Source organism: Anomaloglossus baeobatrachus, chromosome 1 (assembly GCF_048569485.1).
Source record: "Anomaloglossus baeobatrachus isolate aAnoBae1 chromosome 1, aAnoBae1.hap1, whole genome shotgun sequence".
In the NCBI taxonomy this organism is placed as follows: Eukaryota; Metazoa; Chordata; class Amphibia; order Anura; family Aromobatidae; genus Anomaloglossus; species Anomaloglossus baeobatrachus.
This window is the reverse complement of record NC_134353.1, coordinates 942,754,333-942,766,985: the sequence shown is the minus strand read 5'-3', so window position 1 is coordinate 942,766,985 and position 12,653 is coordinate 942,754,333. Positions and strand designations below refer to the sequence as shown.

The 12,653-nt window shown below is 50.1% G+C and overlaps 1 protein-coding gene across 1 annotated transcript in view; it reads left to right on the top strand.

Annotated features, from left to right (window-relative positions):
* Positions 1-457: 457 nt before the first annotated feature.
* LIFR (LIF receptor subunit alpha) overlaps positions 458-12,653 on the top strand; it is a 105,297-nt gene continuing 93,101 nt past the window's right edge. Inside the window, exon 1 of the mRNA XM_075328680.1 lies at positions 458-547. The gene's annotated coding sequence lies outside the window, so the exon portion shown is untranslated. The remainder of the gene's footprint in view (positions 548-12,653) is intronic.

Here is a 12,653-nt window from a genome sequence, read left to right as displayed (position 1 = left end):
CGGGCGGCAGGGGGCGGGCTCCGGCTCTGATGCGCACGCTTGCAGGCCCCTCCTCCGGGCGGCAGGGGGCGGGCTCCGGCTCTGATGCACACGCTTGCAGGCTCCTCCTCCGGGCGGCAGGGGGCGGGCTCCGGCTCTGATGCACACGCTTGCAGGCTCCTCCTCCGGGCGGCAGGGGGCGGGCTCCGGCTCTGATGCACACGCTTGCAGGCTCCTCCTCCGGGCGGCAGGGGGCGGGCTCCGGCTCTGATGCACACGCTTGCAGGCTCCTCCTCCGGGCGGCAGGGGGCGGGCTCCGGCTCTGATGCGCACGCTTGCAGGCTCCTCCTCCGGGCGGCAGGGGGCGGGCTCCGGCTCTGATGCACACGCTTGCAGGCTCCTCCTCCGGGCGGCAGGCTCCTCCTCCGGGCGGCAGGGGGCGGGCTGTGGCTGCGGCAGCTCGGATCCTGGAGGGGACGTCACGGCGCCGGGATCTGGATGCTCAGTGCTCGGGGACGGCGGAGACTCCCGCTCGCTGCTTCCTCTGCGGCCGCGGACGGCACCGGCTGTGAGTCAGGGGCTGGGGAACGGGAGGCCGGGGCTGAGGCCGGGAGCGCAGAGCACTGATTGTACGGAGCCGAGAGCCAGGGCAGCGTGTGGAGGAGACTGTTACATGGGACTGCTGCACCCCTGCACAGGGCTGTAGTGTTTATTACACACTGGGGGGGGCTGTAGTGTTTATTACACACTGGGGGGGGGGGGGCTGTAGTGTTTATTACACACTGGGGGGGGGGGGGGGCTGTAGTGTTTATTACACACTGGGGGGGGCTGTAGTGTTTATTACACACTGGGGGGACTGTAGTGTTTATTACACACTGGGGGGGACTGTAGTGTTTATTACACACTGGGGGGGACTGTAGTGTTTATTACACACTGGGGGGGACTGTAGTGTTTATTACACACTGGGGGGGACTGTAGTGTTTATTACACACTGGGGGGGACTGTAGTGTTTATTACACACTGGGGGGGGGGGGGGGGCTGTAGTGTTTATTACACACTGGGGGGGGGGGGGCTGTAGTGTTTATTACACACTGGGGGGGGGGGGGCTGTAGTGTTTATTACACACTGGGGGGGACTGTAGTGTTTATTACACACTGGGGGGGGGGGGGCTGTAGTGTTTATTACACACTGGGGGGGGGCTGTAGTGTTTATTACACACTGGGGGGGGCTGTAGTGTTTATTACACACTGGGGGGGACTGTAGTGTTTATTACACACTGGGGGGGGGCTGTAGTGTTTATTACACACTGGGGGGGCTGTAGTGTTTATTACACACTGGGGGGGGCTGTAGTGTTTATTACACACTGGGGGGGGCTGTAGTGTTTATTACACACTGGGGGGGGCTGTAGTGTTTATTACACACTGGGGGGGGCTGTAGTGTTTATTACACACTAGGGGGGGCTGTAGTGTTTATTACACACTGGGGGGGGCTGTAGTGTTTATTACACACTGGGGGGACTGTAGTGTTTATTACACACTGGGGGGGGCTGTAGTGTTTATTACACACTGGGGGGACTGTAGTGTTTATTACACACTGGGGGGGACTGTAGTGTTTATTACACACTGGGGGGACTGTAGTGTTTATTACACACTGGGGGGGCTGTAGTGTTTATTACACACTGGGGGGGGGGGCTGTAGTGTTTATTACACACTGGGGGGGGGGCTGTAGTGTTTATTACACACTGGGGGGGGGCTGTAGTGTTTATTACACACTGGGGGGGACTGTAGTGTTTATTACACACTGGGGGGACTGTAGTGTTTATTACACACTGGGGGGGGGGCTGTAGTGTTTATTACACACTGGGGGGGGGGGCTGTAGTGTTTATTACACACTGGGGGGGGGCTGTAGTGTTTATTACACACTGGGGGGGGGGCTGTAGTGTTTATTACACACTGGGGGGGGGGCTGTAGTGTTTATTACACACTGGGGGGGGGCTGTAGTGTTTATTACACACTGGGGGGGCTGTAGTGTTTATTACACACTGGGGGGGGCTGTAGTGTTTATTACACACTAGGGGGGGCTGTAGTGTTTATTACACACTGGGGGGGGCTGTAGTGTTTATTACACACTGGGGGGGGCTGTAGTGTTTATTACACACTGGGGGGGGGCTGTAGTGTTTATTACACACTGGGGGGGACTGTAGTGTTTATTACACACTGGGGGGGACTGTAGTGTTTATTACACACTGGGGGGGGCTGTATTGTTTATTACACACTGGGGGGGGCTGTATTGTTTATTACACACTGGGGGGACTGTAGTGTTTATTACACACTGGGGGGACTGTAGTGTTTATTACACGGCTGTATATAATATGTATATGGAGGCATTGTGTGATGAGAATATTATGATTTCTGTGTTGATGTTGCCGGTCTTTTTGTATCAATTTCAGCTTTTCTGATGTTCATACCTTGGTGTCTGCGGTGCCGTTTATCTGCTCCTGGGAAAGCTGGGTGACGTCCAGTATCTGATTTCCCACACTATGACTCTGCAGCAGTGCACTGTGATTCTTGGTGCAGATTTGATGTTGTTTTTATAATTGTGCATTATTGCGTCGTCTCTGCTGCTCCTGTGTCGCGCGCTGTGTGTGTGTGTGTCGCGCGCTGTGTGTGTGTGTGTCGCGCGCTGTGTGTGTGTGTCGCGCGCTGTGTGTGTGTGTGTCGCGCGCTGTGTGTGTGTGTGTCGCGCGCTGTGTGTGTGTGTGTGTCGCGCGCTGTGTGTGTGTGTGTCGCGCGCTGTGTGTGTGTGTGTCGCGCGCTGTGTGTGTGTGTGTCGCGCGCTGTGTGTGTGTGTGTGTGTCGCGCGCTGTGTGTGTGTGTGTCGCGCGCTGTGTGTGTGTGTGTCGCGCGCTGTGTGTGTGTGTGTCGCGCGCTGTGTGTGTGTGTGTCGCGCGCTGTGTGTGTGTGTGTCGCGCGCTGTGTGTGTGTGTGTCGCGCGCTGTGTGTGTGTGTCGCGCGCTGTGTGTGTGTGTCGCGCGCTGTGTGTGTGTGTCGCGCGCTGTGTGTGTGTGTCGCGCGCTGTGTGTGTGTGTCGCGCGCTGTGTGTGTGTGTCGCGCGCTGTTGTGTGTGTGTCGCGCGCTGTGTGTGTGTGTCGCGCGCTTGTGTGTGTGTGTCGCGCGCTGTGTGTGTGTGTCGCGCGCTGTGTGTGTGTGTCGCGCGCTGTGTGTGTGTGTCGCGCGCTGTGTGTGTGTGTCGCGCGCTGTGTGTGTGTGTCGCGCGCTGTGTGTGTGTGTCGCGCGCTGTGTGTGTGTCGCGCGCTGTGTGTGTTGTCGCGCGCTGTGTGTGTGTGTCGCGCGCTGTGTGTGTGTGTCGCGCGCTGTGTGTGTGTGTCGCGCGCTGTGTGTGTGTGTCGCGCGCTGTGTGTGTGTCGCGCGCTGTGTGTGTGTCGCGCGCTGTGTGTGTGTGTCGCGCGCTGTGTGTGTGTCGCGCGCTGTGTGTGTGTGTCGCGCGCTGTGTGTGTGTGTCGCGCGCTGTGTGTGTGTGTCGCGCGCTGTGTGTGTGTCGCGCGCTGTGTGTGTGTGTCGCGCGCTGTGTGTGTGTGTGTCGCGCGCTGTGTGTGTGTGTCGCGCGCTGTGTGTGTGTCGCGCGCTGTGTGTGTGTCGCGCGCGCTGTGTGTGTGTCGCGCGCTATGTGTCGCGCGCTGTGTGTGTGTCGCGCGCGCTGTGTGTGTCGCGCGCTGTGTGTGTGTGTGTCGCGCGCTGTGTGTGTGTGTGTGTGTGTCGCGCGCTGTTGCAGACATTGTTGCCATTTTTCCTCTGGATTCAGTGATTTGTGTTATAAATAGAAAATACAATTTTCCAGTAAATGTTTCCATTGATGGTTTCCTTCATGTGTCAGCGGCGAGGATTTTGGAGAACTGGCGCAGCGTCTCTGGGTGTAGACGGAGGGGAAGGATGAAGTTGTGTAAAAGAATGAATCACAGTGAATACGCCGTATCCCCCTCCCTAACGAGCACCGATATATACTGTATGTATAGATGTGTACACTGGGGACATCCAGGAGTTTCACGCTCCCATAGACTTGTACCTGTCATTTTGATCTGTGACTCTGATTGAAAACGTACTCGTCGCCATTATTTTTTGCGAACAATGTTGATATGTAACAGCCCCAAAGATTATAATCTATCCGTGGATAGACAGGACATGAACACGGCTCCTGGACATGTGAATGAGGCTGAAAGATGCAATGGCATAGGACTAGTGATGAGCGGGCACTACCATGCTCAGGTGCTCAGTACTGGTAACTAGTGATGAGCGGGCACTACCATGCTTAGGTGCTCAGTACTGGTAACTAGTGATGAGTGGGCACTACCATGCTCAGGTGCTCAGTACTGGTAACTAGTGATGAGCGGGCACTACCATGCTCAGGTGCTCAGTACTGGTAACTAGTGATGAGCGGGCACTACCATGCTCAGGTGCTCAGTACACGTAACTAGTGATGAGCGGGCACTACCATGCTCGGGTGCTCAGTACTGGTAACTAGTGATGAGCGGGCACTACCATGCTCAGGTGCTCAGTACACGTAACTAGTGATGAGCGGGCACTACCATGCTCAGGTGCTCAGTGCTGGTAACTAGTGATGAGCGGGCACTACCATGCTCAGGTGCTCAGTGCTGGTAACTAGTGATGAGCGGGCACTACCATGCTCAGGTGCTCAGTACTGGTAACTAGTGATGAGCGGGCACTACCATGCTCGGGTGCTCAGTGCTGGTAACTAGTGATGAGCGGGCACTACCATGCTCAGGTGCTCAGTGCTGGTAACTAGTGATGAGCGGGCACTACCATGCTCAGGTGCTCAGTACTGGTAACTAGTGATGAGCGGGCACTACCATGCTCGGATGCTCAGTACTCGTAACTAGTGATGAGCGGGCACTACCATGCTCGGGTGCTCAGTACTGGTAACTAGTGATGAGCGGGCACTACCATGCTCAGGTGCTCAGTACTGGTAACTAGTGATGAGCGGGCACTACCATGCTCGGGTGCTCAGTACTGGTAACTAGTGATGAGCGGGCACTACCATGCTCGGGTGCTCAGTGCTGGTAACTAGTGATGAGCGGACACTACCATGCTCGGGTGCTCAGTACTGGTAACTAGTGATGAGCGGGCACTACCGTGCTCAGGTGCTCAGTACACGTAACTAGTGATGAGCGGGCACTACCATGCTCAGGTGCTCAGTACTGGTAACTAGTGATGACTCTGGAAAGCAGCCGCCGGGGCAGCTCACCCCTGGGGTGATACTACATAAGGCAGATATAAAATATTCCGCCCTTACAATAATTCCATCATTTTTCTAAACATGCAACTTCTTGCTCTAAAAAGGATAAAAACAATCAAAAAGCGCCCAGTTTATTAAAGTTGGCGTTGTGCACACCGGACAAACCGGATCTGGATGGGACCAGAGTAAAAACTAAGTCACAAATATTTTGCATTGTGCAAAAATGTAGCAACGTTTCAAGGGTTTTCTGCCCCATCAAAAATAGCAAATACGCCCTGAAGATTTACGGATCGGGTTCTTAGTATTTGTAATAAAACAGTGAAAAGTTGTAACAAACTATTCCGGATCTTGAATCTTGCAGAATGATAGTTACAGCATCGTCCGTCCTCTCTGAGCAGATGCAGCAGAGCTGAATTCATGGAATGTTCCTTTAATTTTGCACCCGATTTGTTACAAGGTTTCTATGTTTTGGATTCTAGTAAACAAAATAAGTTTGGAAAGAATTCACAGACTGACATCGATACAAATGTTCCTCCTGTTTACTCAAACAATCTTCTCTTATCTCTGCTCAGTCTTCTGCTTTCAGTCTTGTGAAATTCCGTGTTGTATGGAAATTCTGTGCTAGAAATAAATATGGATTATTAGTCCACGTTCACACTTTTTGAAAATGCATTTAAAAAATAATTCTGCAAGTGACCGCACCAAAGGGTAAAATTGGCCCTGACATCTGCAACAGACATTGTCAGGTATCGGTTCTCCTGTCACTTCACGTTGCAAATATTTATTGCAGCAATCACACGAGGTTTCTGAAAATCTCATGCAAAAATGCAGCAGATTTTCCGCAAAAAAATGCAGCAGATTTTCCGCAAAAAAATGCAGCAGATTTTCCGCAAACAATGCAGCAGATTTTCCGCAAACAATGCAGCAGATTTTCCGCAAACAATGCAGCAGATTTTCCGCAAACAATGCAGCAGATTTTCCGCAAACAATGCAGCAGATTTTCCGCAAACAATGCAGCCGATTTTCCGCAAACAATGCAGCCGATTTTCCGCAAACAATGCAGCCGATTTTCCGCAAACAATGCAGCCGATTTTCCGCAAACAATGCAGCCGATTTTCCGCAAACAATGCAGCCGATTTTCCGCAAACAATGCAGCCGATTTTCCGCAAACAATGCAGCCGATTTTCCGCAAACAATGCAGCCGATTTTCCGCAAACAATGCAGCCGATTTTCCGCAAAAAAATGCAGCCGATTTTCCGCAAAAAAATGCAGCCGATTTTCCGCAAAAAAATGCAGCCGATTTTCCTCAAAAAAATGCAGCCGATTTTCCTCAAAAAAATGCAGCCGATTTTCCTCAAAAAAATGCAGCCGATTTTCCTCAAAAAAATGCAGCCGATTTTCCTCAAAATAAATGCAGCCGATTTTCCTCAAAAAAATGCAGCCGATTTTCCTCAAAAAAATGCAGCCGATTTTCCTCAAAAAAATGCAGCCGATTTTCCGCAAAAAAATGCAGCCGATTTTCCGCAAAAAAATGCAGCCGATTTTCCGCAAAAAAATGCAGCCGATTTGCCGCAAAAAAATGCAGCAGATTTGCCGCAGAAAAATGCAGCAGATTTGCCGCAGAAAAATGCAGCAGATTTGCCGCAAAAAAATACACGGTGGAAAATCTACTGCAGAAATCCTATGGGTCGGGAAAATGCATTGCTGGAGACTGAGTGAACACTCTTGGCACCCCATGATTTCTTTTTTTGTTTTTGCCATTTTGTATTTTTCCCTCTTTTACCAACAGTAATAACTTTTTTTTTTTTTAAGGATGAAACTATTAGTTTTATTGTTGCACTGAAGAACATGGAAAAATATTCAAGTGGGGTGAATTTGTGATCAAAAAAACAAAAAACAAAACACAATTCCTCATGGTTCTTTCAAGTTATGTTTTTACAGCGTTCATTGTGTAGCAGAAATGACCTGGAGAAATTATTTAATTGCAACCCAAATATTTATTGTTTCTTTTATAATTTAGTCGGAAAACAAAGTTTCATAAATTTGGAAGAGAAAAAAAAAAATGTTTAGATTCTGGTGTATTTGATTTTTTTTTTTTTTTTAAGCATTCAAATTGTTTTAAATTCTATAATTTGATACTCAGTGATGCCAAATATATAATAATAATATTTAACATTTTAAAAAGGGAAATTATTTAAAGTAATATTTTTATTTATTTTAAAAAAATATTATTTTGTACCTTACATTTTAGACCCTTTAGGAGATGGCAGCCTGCAATTGCTTTATTACCTACACTATGTACTGCTTTACAACAATCCCACAGTATTGCTGCATATAGTATAAATCGTAGCTTTCTCTGAAGCTCTGCCCATAGCTAAGGAGTACCATGATGGCAGTGACAGATGCCTTCACTGGTGACCCATCCGTCCCCTATGATCATGTTGAGAGGAGGTGTCGGACATGCATTGCTGGAATCAGTTGTTGAGAGCGGCATTTAAATAGTTAAGCCACTGCTAGCGCCATGTGCTGCTGTTATGGGTGGATGCCTGCTTAGTGTTGCAGCCGGCATCTGTTCTGTATGGAGCGGACATCACTCCTGAGCCCACTCTGGCCTGGCAGCCCCCGAACCCGTTCCACTCACTACTCCCAATTCCGCTCCTTCCACACGTCTCCCGAACCTGCTCCGCCCTGGCAGCCCCTGAGCCCGCTCCGCTCACTACCCCCGAGCCCGCTCCTTCCACACTCCGAACCTGCTCCGCTCACTACCCCCGAGCCCGCTCCTTCCGCGGGTCTCCAGAGCCCGCTCCTTCCGCGGGTCTCCAGAGCCCGCTCCTTCCGCGGGTCTCCAGAGCCCGCTCCGCCCTGGCAGCCCCCTCCGCTCACTACTCCCGAGCCCGCTCTGCCTTGGCAGCCCCCGAGCCTGCTCCACTCACTACTCCTGAGCCCGTTCTGCCCTGGCAGCCCCTGAGCCCGCTCCACTCACTACTCCCGTGCCCGCTCCGCCCTGGCAGCCCCTGAGCCCGCTCCACTCACTACTCCCGAGCACGCTCCACCCTGGCAGCCCCCGAGCCCGCTCCGCTCACTACTCCTAAGCCCGCTCCTTCCTCACGTCTCCCGAATCCACTCTGCCTTGGCAGCCCCCAAGCCCTTTCCACTCACTACTCCTGAGCCCGCTCCGCCCTGGCAGTCCCCGATCCTATTCTGCTCACTACCCCCGAGCTTACTCCACTCACTACTCCCGAGCCCGCTCCACTCACTACTCCCGAGCCCGCTCCACTCACTACTCCCGAGCCCACTCCATCCATGCGGCGCGGGCTCTGAAGTACATGTATGGGCCAGGGTGTGAAGGGGTTAAACGTTAGAGGGATGACATTTTTTGTTATTCAGTAGGGAGTCTTGCAAGTCACAGGGGCCATCATTCTATCGGAATCTTTTACAACAGAAAATTGCCTGATAGTTACATTTTGTGGTAAAGAAAATCCTTTTATTTGTATTTTTTTAACTTTATTTACTATATACTGTGTATGTGTATGTATATATGTGTATGTGTATATATGTGTATGTATATATGTGTATGTATATATATGTATATATGTGTGTGTATGTATATATGTGTATGTATATATGTGTATGTGTGTGTGTATATATAATATATATATATATATTATATATATATATATATATATATATATATATATTATGTTCCTGTTATCTGCTACTCTTCATTTTTTTTCATCCATCTTTACTGTTTCCTGCGGATGTTGGGAATATTCGCCTTGAGATCTGGGTCCTTGTATTAATGGCATTTTCCAGGTTTTGACCTTCTGGACTCTGATAAGGACAGAATTCAAACCTTCAGTCTCCGGAGAAGGTCACAGAAGAGAATTGCAGGATCTCACTGTTCAGCTGCCTCCGGCTGGTGGAGGGGGGATATTAGAGGTGTCCTTACAGGGAATCTGTCAGCAGGTTTTTGCTATGTAATCTGAGGGTCTCATAATGAGGGGCTGAGACCCTGATTCCAGTGATGTCACTTTATTGGGCTGCTTTCTGCAGTTTTGATTACATTTCAGCTGATACATTGTATCCAGTGCAGCGGGACTCCAGACTGATACATTGTATCCAGGGCAGACGGGCCTCCAGACTGATACATTGTATCCAGTGCAGCGGGACTCCAGACTGATACATTGTATCCAGTGCAGCCTGGGCTCCATACTGATACATTGTATCCAGTGCAGCCTGGGCTCCATACTGATACATTGTATCCAGTGCAGCTGGGCTCCATACTGATACATTGTATCCAGTGCAGCTGGGCTCCATACTGATACATTGTATCCAGTGCCGCTGGGCTCCATACTGATACATTGTATCCAGTGCAGCTGGGCTCCATACTGATACATTGTATCCAGTGCAGCTGGGCTCCATACCGATACATTGTATCCAGTGCAGCTGGGCTCCATACTGATACATTGTATCCAGTGCAGCCTGGACTCCATACTGATACATTGTATCCAGTGCAGCCTGGACTCCATACTGATACATTGTATCCAGTGCAGCGGGCCTCCATACTGATACATTGTATCCAGTGCAGCTGGGCTCCATACTGATACATTGTATCCAGTGCAGCGGGACTCCAGACTGATACATTGTATCCAGTGCAGCTGGGCTCCATACTGATACATTGTATCCAGTGCAGCCTGGACTCCATACTGATACATTGTATCCAGTGCAGCGGGACTCCAGACTGATACATTGTATCCAGTGCAGCTGGGCTCCATACTGATACATTGTATCCAGTGCAGCCTGGACTCCATACTGATACATTGTATCCAGTGCAGCCTGGACTCCATACTGATACATTGTATCCAGTGCAGCTGGGCTCCATACTGATACATTGTATCCAGTGCAGCCTGGGCTCCATACTGATACATTGTATCCCGTGCAGCGGGACTCCATACTGATACATTGTATCCAGTGCAGCTGGGCTCCATACTGATACATTGTATCCAGTGCAGCTGGGCTCCATACTGATACATTGTATCCAGTGCAGCTGGGCTCCATACTGATACATTGTATCCAGTGCAGCTGGGCTCCATACTGATACATTGTATCCAGTGCAGCCTGGACTCCATACTGATACATTGTATCCAGTGCAGCCTGGGCTCCATACTGATACATTGTATCCAGTGCAGACTGGGCGCCATACTGATACATTGTATCCAGTGCAGACTGGCCTCCATACTGATACATTGTATCCAGTGCAGCCTGGGCTCCATACTGATACATTGTATCCAGTGCAGCGTGTCTCCATACTGATACATTGTATCCAGTGCAGCGGGTCTCCATACTGATACATTGTATCCAGTGCAGCTGGGCTCCATACTGATACATTGTATCCAGTGCAGCCTGGGCTCCATACTGATACATTGTATCCAGTGCAGCCTGGACTCCATACTGATACATTGTATCCAGTGCAGCGGGCCTCCATACTGATACATTGTATCCAGTGCAGCCTGGACGCCATACTGATACATTGTATCCAGTGCAGCCTGGACTCCATACTGATACATTGTATCCAGTGCAGCTGGGCTCCATACTGATACATTGTATCCAGTGCAGCTGGGCTCCATACTGATACATTGTATCCAGTGCAGCCTGGGCTCCATACTGATACATTGTATCCAGTGCAGCGGGTCTCCATACTGATACATTGTATCCAGTGCAGTGGGACTCCATACTGATACATTGTATCCAGTGCAGACTGGGCTCCATACTGATACATTGTATCCAGTGCAGACTGGACTCCATACTGATACATTGTATCCAGTGCAGCCTGGGCTCCATACTGATACATTGTATCCAGTGCAGCGGGTCTCCATACTGATACATTGTATACAGTGCAGACTGGACTCCATACTGATACATTGTATCCAGTGCAGACTGGACTCCATACTGATACATTGTATCCAGTGCAGCTGGACTCCATACTGATACATTGTATCCAGTGCAGCGGGTCTCCATACTGATACATTGTATACAGTGCAGTGGGACTCCATACTGATACATTGTATCCAGTGCAGACTGGACTCCATACTGATACATTGTATCCAGTGCAGCTGGACTCCATACTGATACATTGTATCCAGTGCAGCGGGTCTCCATACTGATACATTGTATACAGTGCAGTGGGACTCCATACTGATACATTGTATCCAGTGCAGACTGGACTCCATACTGATACATTGTATCCAGTGCAGCGGGACTCCAGACTGATACATTGTATCCAGTGCAGCCTGGGCTCCATACTGATACATTGTATCCAGTGCAGCCTGGGCTCCATACTGATACATTGTATCCAGTGCAGCCTGGACGCCATACTGATACATTGTATCCAGTGCAGCCTGGACGCCATACTGATACATTGTATCCAGGGCAGACTGGCCTCCATACTGATACATTGTATCCAGTGCAGCCTGGGCTCCATACTGATACATTGTATCCAGTGCAGCTGGGCTCCATACTGATACATTGTATCCAGTGCAGCCTGGGCTCCATACTGATACATTGTATCCAGTGCAGCCTGGGCTCCATACTGATACATTGTATCCAGTGCAGCCTGGGCTCCATACTGATACATTGTATCCAGTGCAGCGGGTCTCCATACTGATACATTGTATCCAGTGCAGCTGGGCTCCATACTGATACATTGTATCCAGTGCAGCCTGGGCTCCATACTGATACATTGTATCCAGTGCGCCTGGGCTCCATACTGATACATTGTATCCAGTGCAGCGGGTCTCCATACTGATACATTGTATCCAGTGCAGACTGGACTCCATACTGATACATTGTATCCAGTGCAGACTGGGCCCATACTGATAAATTGTATCCAGTGCAGCGGGTCTCCCATACTGATACATTGTATCCAGCTGCAGACTGGGCCCCATACTGATACATTGTATCCAGTGCAGACTGGGGCCCATACTGATACATTGTATCCAGCTGCAGACTGGGCCCCATACTTGATACATTGTATCCAGTGCAGCCTGGACTCCATACTGATACATTGTATCCAGTGCAGACTGGACTCCATACTGATACATTGTATCCAGTGCAGACTGGGCCCATACTGATACATTGTATCCAGTGCAGCGGGTCTCCATACTGATACATTGTATCCAGTGCAGACTGGACTCCATACTGATACATTGTATCCAGTGCAGCGGGGACTCCATACTGATACATTGTATCCAGTGCAGCGGGGCCTCCATACTGATACATTGTATCCAGTGCAGTGGGTCTCCAGACTGATACATTGTATCCAGTGCAGACTGGACTCCATACTGATACATTGTAATCCAGTGCAGCGGGACTCCATACAGATACATTGTATCCAGTGCAGCCTG